Source organism: Gossypium arboreum, chromosome 10 (genome assembly GCF_025698485.1).
Source record: "Gossypium arboreum isolate Shixiya-1 chromosome 10, ASM2569848v2, whole genome shotgun sequence".
Lineage (NCBI taxonomy): Eukaryota > Viridiplantae > Streptophyta > Magnoliopsida > Malvales > Malvaceae > Gossypium > Gossypium arboreum.
The window spans coordinates 117,982,471-117,992,952 of NC_069079.1; the positions used below are offsets into that span (position 1 = coordinate 117,982,471).

At 34.4% G+C, this 10,482-nt stretch overlaps 1 pseudogene; it reads left to right on the forward strand.

Annotated features, from left to right (window-relative positions):
• Positions 1–3,890: 3,890 nt before the first annotated feature.
• On the forward strand, positions 3,891–5,657 carry LOC108462550 (caffeic acid 3-O-methyltransferase-like; annotated as a pseudogene).
• Positions 5,658–10,482: the final 4,825 nt, after the last annotated feature.

The window sequence follows — 10,482 nt, forward strand, 5'->3', positions numbered from 1 at the left end:
CCCTAGCTTATGTTAATATCTCTCTCGAGACTAAAAACAACTGACTCTAGGTTGATTAATTGAAATCTCTTTCTAATTAAAACCCCTATTGTCGCATTAACTCGATCTATAGATTCTCTTATTAGATTTGACTCTAATCCGGCAGATTTATATTGTCCTATCTCTAGGATTGCTATCAACTCTGCTTAATTATGGAAGATCAACTCTTAAATAGGGATTTTTGCTCTACTAAATAAGCACATCAAAACCTGAATTAATATATTGAAATATTAAAACAAGGATTAAAACTCATAATTAAGAATAAGAACAAGTATTCATCATATAATTCAAAAGATAATAAGATTCGTCTTAGGTTTCATCTTCCCTAGGTATTTAGGGAATTTAGTTCATAACAATGAGGGAAAACATCTCAAAATTGGGAAAACAACAAAACATAAAGAAACCCAAAAACTTCGGTAGAAATTGAATGGAGATATTTAGTCTTGAAGTAAATCCTGCCTCCGAGCTGATTCCAATGGCTCTGAATTCTACTCTTTGTCCCCCTAGATCCTCTCCTAGTGTGTTTAAATAGACGTTGGAATCCCTAAAATAGCCCAAAATTAGTCTTTTTTGAGTAGAATTAAAATAGGTCTCGACAGGGATACGGCCGTATGGCACGCCCGTGTGATGGTGCTCAGGTCGTGTGCAATTTTGATATGGTTTTAAGTCAACACGGCTATAACACACGGACGTGTGGTCTGCCCATGTTGTTCATACGGGCTTGTGGATTACCCATGTGGAAGTGTCTGGCCATGTGCAACACTAAAATAAACCTATTTTGTCCGTTTTTAGCCTTTTTCTTGCACTTTTCGCTCTCCTATGCTCACCTGGATATAAAACACAAAATTAAAGGATTAGGAGCATCAAATTCACTAAATGTTATGATAAATCATCTAAAAATATGCCAAGCATGGGATTAAAATATGTTACTTTTGAGGTTTATCACCCTCATAAGATATCCTTGATCTCTTTGGGATAATATTCGTTCTTCCAATATGATCCTCTTTTATCCCATGATAACCATTACATCTTCTTGCATGAAAAGTCAATCACTATCAAATAGTGATCAAGTCATCCACCACAAAGATGGACGACCCGTGACCACGTTTACTTTTCATTAACCATGTAATGCCAATGAGAAGATATCATTTACCCATGTTTTGGGCTATGAATTCGACTGTTGTGAATGGCACTACATACTGTAGAAATTGTACACCTAATGCACCAAATTTCAATTCATTATCTATTTGATCTCAGGCTTTTACTTACATTAAAGTGTACGAGTTACACATACATAATCTGTCATCCACTTAGGATTTAGGTATGCCATACTATGAACATCACAAGTGAATAAATCCATAAATGGGTTCAAGATCTATTCTGCTTGGGTCCTGTCCGATGTACTGCCAGTCTAGTCAGTCATTCTATGTCTTTATCTTTTGAGAGTCATCTGCTTCATTGCCCAAAACAAGACATCTGCCTATTTAGACTTGATAGATGACATATTAGTCTTTCAATCAGTTTGCTCATTTTCGATTAGGCTAAAGATATGTTTAGGTTCGTCTACTAATACAAGTTATCTTTTCGTATTACGATTCGACCACATGATACCGCTTAGTATTAGTTAAACATTAGACAACCAATAAGCAACATTTTCTTTCATTTTGCTTTGGGTGCAAAAACAATTTGAGAACAATAATACAAAGTATATTAGTTGTAATCAATGAATTTGTTTTATTAACCAATATGTTCGAAAAATTACAAGTGTATATTGACGAAAATACTACATTTAGGACATTAGATCCAATAATATATACCTAGCATACAATGTAGGAGGGCTCTTCTCTCTTTTTACTCCCTTAAACCTTGCACCTTAAGCACTCTATAATCTTCTCTCCTTTCTCTCATTTTCTTCCTCTTCTTCCTATTTTGGCTTTACAACTATTACAGACGAATCGACCTCTTTGTCACCACCACAAGCTCCTCTCTATATACTCATTGTTGGACACTAGTATCGGGAATTTTCCAAAAGATGGAGGAAATTATCTTATGCTTCTAGTGGGGACATGCGGTAAGTGGATGGAAACACCATATTTGTAACAGGAATAAGCTTTGCACTACGAGAACAGTAGGAAGCTTGGGCATCAGACAAATGGAATTGTTCAATAAATTTCTCTTAGTATACAAGCGTGACGTTTTATACACAACCAGATTTCATGGTGACATGCTCATGACGGTGAAGTACCATCGAAATAAGGAGTTTGAGGATGTAAGCCTAAAACCCTTGGGGTGTGTTTGGATGAGAAATTTATAGGAGAGATGTCATTTTTACAAAGGTTTTCAAAATTCTAAAAATGAATTTACTTGTTTGGGTAAATATATTGGAAAATTTCAAAATTTGTGAATAACTTTAAAAGGGAATTTTAGTAACTCAATTTCCTTTTACAAACTCTACCTAAAGACAAAGGCAAATCTAGAAGGGGGCTGGCAGGGGATTCGGCCCCTCTAAAATGGAAAATTGCTATTTAGGCCCTTTAAAAATTTTTAAAATTTTAATTTAGTAAAAGGTAAATTGCACTTTGGTCTCCTAAAATTATAAAAATTCAATTTAATCCTTTAAAAATTATAAAGATATATACTATAATAAATTAAAATTTCATTCGACCCCCCTAAAAAATTGTTCTGACTTCGCCCTTGCCTAAAGGGTGATTTTTCAAAGTTCCATTTGATTTTATTGGATTTAGTACACATGGTCTCACTATAAGATAAAACTTATACTTTAAAAATCATTTTTCTTAAAATTATTTATAATTTCTTATAAATATAAAAATATCCACATTGAATATTTTTATATTATTTATTTTAATATAATTATTCTTCTTTTATAATTATTTTGTGATTTGCAAAATTTCAATAACCTATTTCTTCCTAAATCAATTTTATATCTAAATAAAGTATTTGAATCGATAAATTCTAAAATACTATAGTTTTAAAAATTTTAATCTAAACACTCTTAGACCCTTGAGTTAGGGAAGGTAAGATGTGCATGGGCACAACTTAAGTAAAGATATCCAAGCCAAGGGTGGCAACAATAGTTTAATTATATTGAGTGACCATAGTCAAGGATAGCGACAATAGTTTAATTATATTGCGTGACTATAGGATATATCTTAACAAGGGAATCGAGGCTAGGAATTTGATTAGTGATGTCATCATCGAATTAAATCAATTGATGGCATAAAACTAAATATAAAATAAATAATTGTGAATGGATAAAAATTAGAAACCTAGATAAAATAATGATGATTCAATTAATTAAATCGAATTTATAATTTTTTTAATCATTATTCAATCAATAATTGGATCCATTGAAATAGTGAGTTCAAAAGTCGATAATTTTACCAGACCGCTAATTCAACTTTTCTTTTATAAAATTGTGTCTTGTAATCTGGTGGGGCATGGAAGTATAAGGAAGTAATACAATGGATTGTTTTGTTCGTCTGGCACTGCTTCGTCTTAATCAGAATGGTGTTTAAAGATGTCAAATGTACCAATTTGGATATAAAATTCCAGGGCACACAATCATTGACCGGAGGCTTCAACCGGCTACGGATGACATCATGATACTGAGGAACTACACCCTTTTATTTTTTCAGCCAATTAATTGTCTTCAAGCGTGGTGCTGGAATCTCGGACATTGTCTTTCACTAACTTTGTCCTTTTAGTTGGCCTTTATATTTGATCACATCTACAGACTATAATATAAATTAGGGTAAAAGAGCTTCTTCCAGTATCAACCAAACGAAGAAGAAATGAATTCACTCGTGAATCAGCTGAGTTCATCGTACGTCATGTCCGAAGAAGAAGAAGCATTCGGTTATGCTTGGTATTTACGAAGCTCCCACATGTTTTCTTATGTTTTGGATGCCGCAGTTCAGCTCGGTGTCTTCGATATATTAACGAAGGCAGGTCCTGATGTGAAGCTTTCTTCGAACCAGATTGCGTCGGAGATTGGTGCGAAGAATCCCGACGCTCCTTCCCTTATCGATCGCATGCTTCGGCTCCTCGCTTGCCATGGTTTAGTTACTTGCGTTTCGCGAAAGCTAGATGCCGGTGCGGGTAATGGAGAAGATGGTGAAAGAGTGTATGGAGTTACTTCGGCTGGTAAAGCTTTTGTTAATGACGAACATAATGGATCTTTGGCTGCTTTTACTAGCAACAAGGCCGACATTGAAGTCTGGTACGTTGAGTTATAATACTCTCTTTCATAATTATTTGATTTTAATTTGGTTTGAATTCGATATCTAAAATATTTTAGATATAATTATAATATAAAATTTTAACTACAATCAAATTCAATTTATATTTTCTAAATCGATTTGAAAATTTAAATGTTTGATAAAGTATAATTATATTAACAAATTCAATAATTATGTTTGTATTATATATACTTCTTAATTGTATGTTAAATTGTAGTTAAAGAAACAATTATGACAACAATATACGTAAGAATTATTTATGTAATTGAAACACTTGTTACGTTTGTAAGATTTACTTAAAGAATAATTCATTATAAATTAATAATAAAATTATAATTTAAGTTCAACTCACGCATCAAATTTTAATTCTATAATTTGAGTCAAAATATGGAGAAATTGTACAATCGTTTAGATGCAAACAAATTGAATTATTAAAAATATTGATTGTAAAAAATCATTAAAGTACATAAAATTCCTTTTTAACTTCCACATGTATACTTGAATCCTTTATTATATATATATAGGCTACGGTTCAAAGATCTGGTCCTTGAAGGTGGGAATCTCTTTGAGAAAGTGCATGGTATGCCAGCATATCAATATAAAAGCTTAAATCCAGAAAATGCGAAGAGACATGACACCGCAATGACAAATCTTTCTAAGATAATAATGAAGAAAATACTTGAGAGATACAATGGATTCCAAGGGGTAACTACTTTGGTAGACGTTGGGGGTGGATATGGGGTTACACTCAACATCATCATCTCCAGATACCCTTCCATTAAAGGCATTAACTATGAATTGCCTCATGTTGTACAAGAAGCCCCATCATTCCCTGGTAATTATATAACCCTACTTTAAACTCATGTGAATTGAATTAAGTTGGCTCGCAAGTTGATCTTTGATATCATGCAGGCATTGAGCATGTAGGAGGAGATATGTTCTCAACTGTTCCCAAAGCAGATACCATAATGATGAAGGTAGATATGCATGTTTATATAGGAATTAGATGGATTCAAAACTTTACGATTGTATTACTTTTAATTTCTTTGTGTTTTATGATAGGAAGTGCTTCACAACTGGGATGATGAGCATTGCTTAAAACTCCTAAAAAACTGCTACGAAGCATTGGAAGAGAAAGGGTAGGTGATAGTAATAAGTTACATGATGTTTGAGGAAGCAGAGGGAAGCAATGCAGCTAAGTTTATTTATCAAATGGATCTCTATATGGCTACGCGATTTGGTGCAAAGCAAAGGACTGAAAAGCAGTTCAAGTCCATGGCCATGGATGCTGGATTTTCAAGCTTTCAACTCAAGTGCCTTGTTTTCAATGTGGTGGCTGTTATGGAACTCCATAAATAATGAATTTAATTAGTACAATCTTATTATTGTTAGGTTTGGAATTTGGATTAATTTTCATGGTGATACAATGTGTATTGCATTTTTTTTTGTTAAATTACCTAAAAATAAATGAAAAAGTTAATTTTTTTTACTTTGCTAACGTTGCATACACATAAATTACTAAATGGGTGACTCGTCAACATTTATTATTTTTAAAAATTTTAAAATTTTCAAAAAGAATAAAAACTATTTACAAAAGCTAAATATCATCACAATTATTTAGAAATATAAAAATTAAAATATAATTTTAAAATTTTAAAAAATAATTAATACTAACGGTGAAAACACGGAGATAAATGGCTGATATTTGAATAGGAAAAAGAGTGGATCTGCAGGACCTCAAATGAATTGGCTTATTCAAAAAAAACCTTGTTCTTTGGAAGATCTATCTCGTGCCTGCTACTGCATGGTTCCACTCTGTAAGAACGCTGAATTATTCTCTTGAAGACATTTCAATCCACGTGTATATCCATCTATTTTGAGGTGAATGACTAAGATAATTTTTTTTTTTAAGTTGGAGAGCTCAAAACATCATTATACTTTTACTTTTTGTAATGTTATGAACCGAATGATTGGACTTTGATGATCATTATCCTTTTAATTTGTTTTTAGTTGGTTTGATGTGATAAATCTATTTCAAATTTTTATTTTTATTTTTATAAAATTAAGGAATAAAAAGTCGAATTAAGTTTGACTTTGAGTTTAATTGATTCATTCAATTATTAAGAAAATTTAAAATCAAAATAAGGTAAACATTCATAAATAAAAACATGAAAAGTAGAAAAAAATTAGAAAAATTCATACTCACAAGAAATCAGGAACAAAAGAAATTAATAAAATCACTGTTATCATTATAAAATCATGGTAAGTAAAAATAGAATAAAAATTGAATTGTAGAATCACCCAAGAATTGAATTGAAAATGCCCAAAATTTAAATAAAAATAGCTAAAATTTTGGATAAAGAAACCCAAACTTTGTTTTACACATAAATAAGTCATTATTTTTGGATAAAGTATAAGTTGTGAAGTTCAACTAGCAATTTTCAATTCAATTAATAGGTGTAAATGAGATATTAGTGTTCATAAACTATTTAAATTTAATTTAAAAAATTATTTTTTATTTATCAGTTGAGTTCAAACTATCGTTGTTTAAGTCCAATTTAAGCTTTATAATATGGAAAAGAGTTGTCTTTGATAACTGTTTTTGTGCTAAATATCCCATTGTCAATTCATTGGAAGGGATTATGGGTGATGTTTAGGTTTCATGGGGAAGTTTTAGTTGCTTTTATACGGGCGAAAAGGAGTAAGGAAGGTAAAAGATTTGGATTTGTGAGATTAAGCAATATGACGAATGCAAGAAGGGCGATAAATAGATTAAATGGTTTTGTGATTATTGGAAATAGAATATGGGTGGACTTAGCTAAGTTCAAAGGAAGGAGAGACAAATATGGAAGAAGAAAAGACGAGAAGAAGACAATGTGGTTATGGGGAGCAATGGAAAAATGGAAAAAAAAAAGGAATATGAAAAATTGAAAGATGACGATAGAGTGGAAAGAGGCATATGTTCCTTGAAGAGTTAGTTTGGAATGACGAATACAGAGAATGACAACGTCAGAACAGAGAAAAATTTTATTGCGTTTAAGGGACACGTTAAGGAGGAACGGTTATGGAAATTACAAAGATGTGTGGTGGGTGAGACAGCTACCTGCTGCAATATTAAGAACCTACAAGAAAGAATCATAAAGGAAGGATTAGGGGAGATTAGAATCAGAAGAATCCAAGGTAGATTCTTGTTGGTCGACATACCAGACGAGGAGCTGTTTGGGATTTTTGAAACAGAACGATTGGGGTTATTTGCGAGAGTTCTTTGTTTCAATCGAATCTTGGTCGGAATTAATGGTGGAAGAGAGGGTAGCATGGATAGATGTGGCTGGAGTTCCGTTACACTGCTGGAATTACGAGTCTTTTAAAAGACTAGCAAGGTTATAGGGTGATTTAATCTCACTGGGCAAAAACCCAAACAAGGCGAGTTGTTTTGCTAGTATGCCAATGCTGGTGAGTGTCATGAAACCAGAAAAGGTTGACGATTTGAATTTTCTAGAGGTGGGGAGTTCCAGGTTTCCCATTAGAGTGGTAGAACAGGGGTTGTCTGAAGTTGAAGATGTGAGCAGGTCCTTGACGGGTAACAATGGAGGCAATGGGAAGAATATTGAGCAGGATAGGGCTGAGTACATCGTGTCAGAATTCGAATTGGTGCTAGGCCTTAGGTCGGATAAGCTATCAGGTGAGGAACGTGGTTGAGAAGAGGAGGCAATCAATGCTATGTTCATTGAGAAACCAAATGACAAAGTTGGAAGCCAGTCCCTGCATCAGAACGTGTTTAGTTTGGAAGAAGAGTTATTTGATGCAGTAAGGGCCGAAAATGATGAGGGTGAAAGGGGCTTCCATGGGTCAAGTAATCATGCTAGTGCTGGTGTGATAAATATGGGCTTTTGTTTGGGTGAAATAGGAGTGGGCATTGAGATGGGAGTCCAAGAAGATAATAGAAATCAATTAACCCATAAGCCTGTGTTGGGCCTTGAAGCAAATTTAGAAATTGTAGAAAATTCATCTAACGTAGCAGAAAGGAGCATTTCTAAAACTCAAAAGGAGAAGTCCGATGAGGCAAAAAAAAAGGCAGCATTCAGAAGGAGAAAGTGATACAGTGGAGAATAATTTAGTATTGTCGAATCGCAAGAACCAAAAATCAAATGGTAGGAAGGTCCAATTCATGCTTGACATTCAGGACAAAGTTCTTTCGATTAAGGAGAAGAGGAAGAGAGATAGGGCAATGAAAAAACAAAAAGGAAAAGGAAAAGTGGACAAAGAAGATGCGGTCGTGAATGTGTCGTTGTCGGATTCAGATATCTGCAATAGGAAAAGGGTGATATCAGAGAGGCAAGGAAAGCTTGGGAAATTGGCAAAAAAACTCGAGTTCGGTGTTCGGGGAGATGATCAAGAAGTGGTGGAGGATATTATGAGACTTGAAGAAAGGCAATGATGAAGTTTTAATGATCCAGTAGACGTCCGATGGGGGTCCAGGGGTTTTTCGTCGGAAGTGAAAATAAGTTCTCTTAAAAGGATGATTTATAAAACTAGAACAGATCGATGTATGTTTTATATAAGAATCTAAACGAGGAATTTTGTTGGCGTATGACTGCCCTTTGTCGATGCAAGATTGGAACGTTACCTCTTAATTACCTTGGGATTCCGTTAGGTGTTGATCCTAGAAAAATTGCTACTTGGGAGCCTATTGTGGAAACATTTAGAAAGAGGTTGGTAGGTTGGAAGAATAAGACGCTGTCGCTACAAGAGTACTGCTAATTAACTCAGTTCTGTCTTCCCTTCCTATCTATTTTATGTCCTTACTTCAAGCATCGGCTACTGTGATTAATAGCATTGACAGAACCAGAAGACAGTACTTATGGGAAGTATCAGAAATTACAAGAAAAATGGCGAGGGTAGGATGGGATAGAGTGTGTCTATCGAGAAAGTTGGGAGCAGCTGGTGTGGTTAATCTCAAGGTAAAAAACCTCGCTCTTATGGAAAAATGGGGTTGGAGATTCGCTATGGAAAAGAATTCTTTGTAGAGGAAGGTGATAAAATCAAAGTAGGTTCGTCAAAGCAAAACTGGAGATTGAAGATGACCAAGACAAAGGAAATATCAGTAGTTTGGCATGGTATTGTGGAAAATTCCAAAAGTGAGAAGGTGTCTAAATGGATTGGGTAGAATTGTTTTAGATGGGTGATTGGAAATGGGAAATCGGTGTTATTTTGGGAGGATGTGTGGTGCAGGAACTTATCACTAAAAGTGGAATTTCCAAGACTCTTTAGACTAGCAACGGTTAAGAATAGTTTGGTTTATGAAGTGGCCACGAATAATAGATTTGAAGAGGTACAGTGGGATAGAGATTTTTCGAGAAAGTTGTTAGATAAAGAGAGTTGCATGGTGGATAGATTGAAGTCATTGGTGGGGACTTTAGAATTGAACGTGGATGTGGAGGATCATATATTGTGGATTCACGATAGTGGGGGCAGTTCTCAGTGAAGAAGTTATCATACTTGTTGTCTGTTGATGGAACGAGTGCTATTGATTTTCCGTTCGATAGAATTTGGAAATTGAAGGTTCCACCGATAGAATTTGGAAATTGAAGGTTCCACTAAGAGTGTGTAATTTTATGTGGATGTTGGCAATTAATCGTGTACCAACGAAAGATTTTTTGATTAGGTGGGGCTGGATCCGTTATCTAGTGGCTATCCTTGGTGTGACTGAGTTACAAAAAATGTTAATCATTTGTTTTTCTATGTCCTTTTATTAATAGTTTTTGGTCTCGTTTTTTTAATTGGTGAAGTTTTGATTGGAAGAATGTGGTGAATTTTGGTGAGTTCTTTACTTTGTGCTGGAACATGCCCCTGATAGGTTTGCAAAAAAGCTTATGGTTAGTGGCGATTGCCGCGTCTTGTTGGACTGTGTGGCTATGTCGGAATGGTAAAGTGTTTGAAAGGTTGGTTACAATTTTGACGATTTATTGTTTCATTCTACAATGAGAGCGTTAATGTGGGCAAGGGCTGTCCATAATGAATGTATCTTTTTGAAAAGTGATTGGAGGAGCTGGCCGGTGAAATGTTGTGTGGGTGGAAGATCAAAAAGGACTCCGGACTTGGTTTGGGATCCTTCTCCCATGGGTAGGATAAAATTCAATGTGACAGGGGTTGTTATAAATGAGATAGCGGCTTGTGGAGGAGT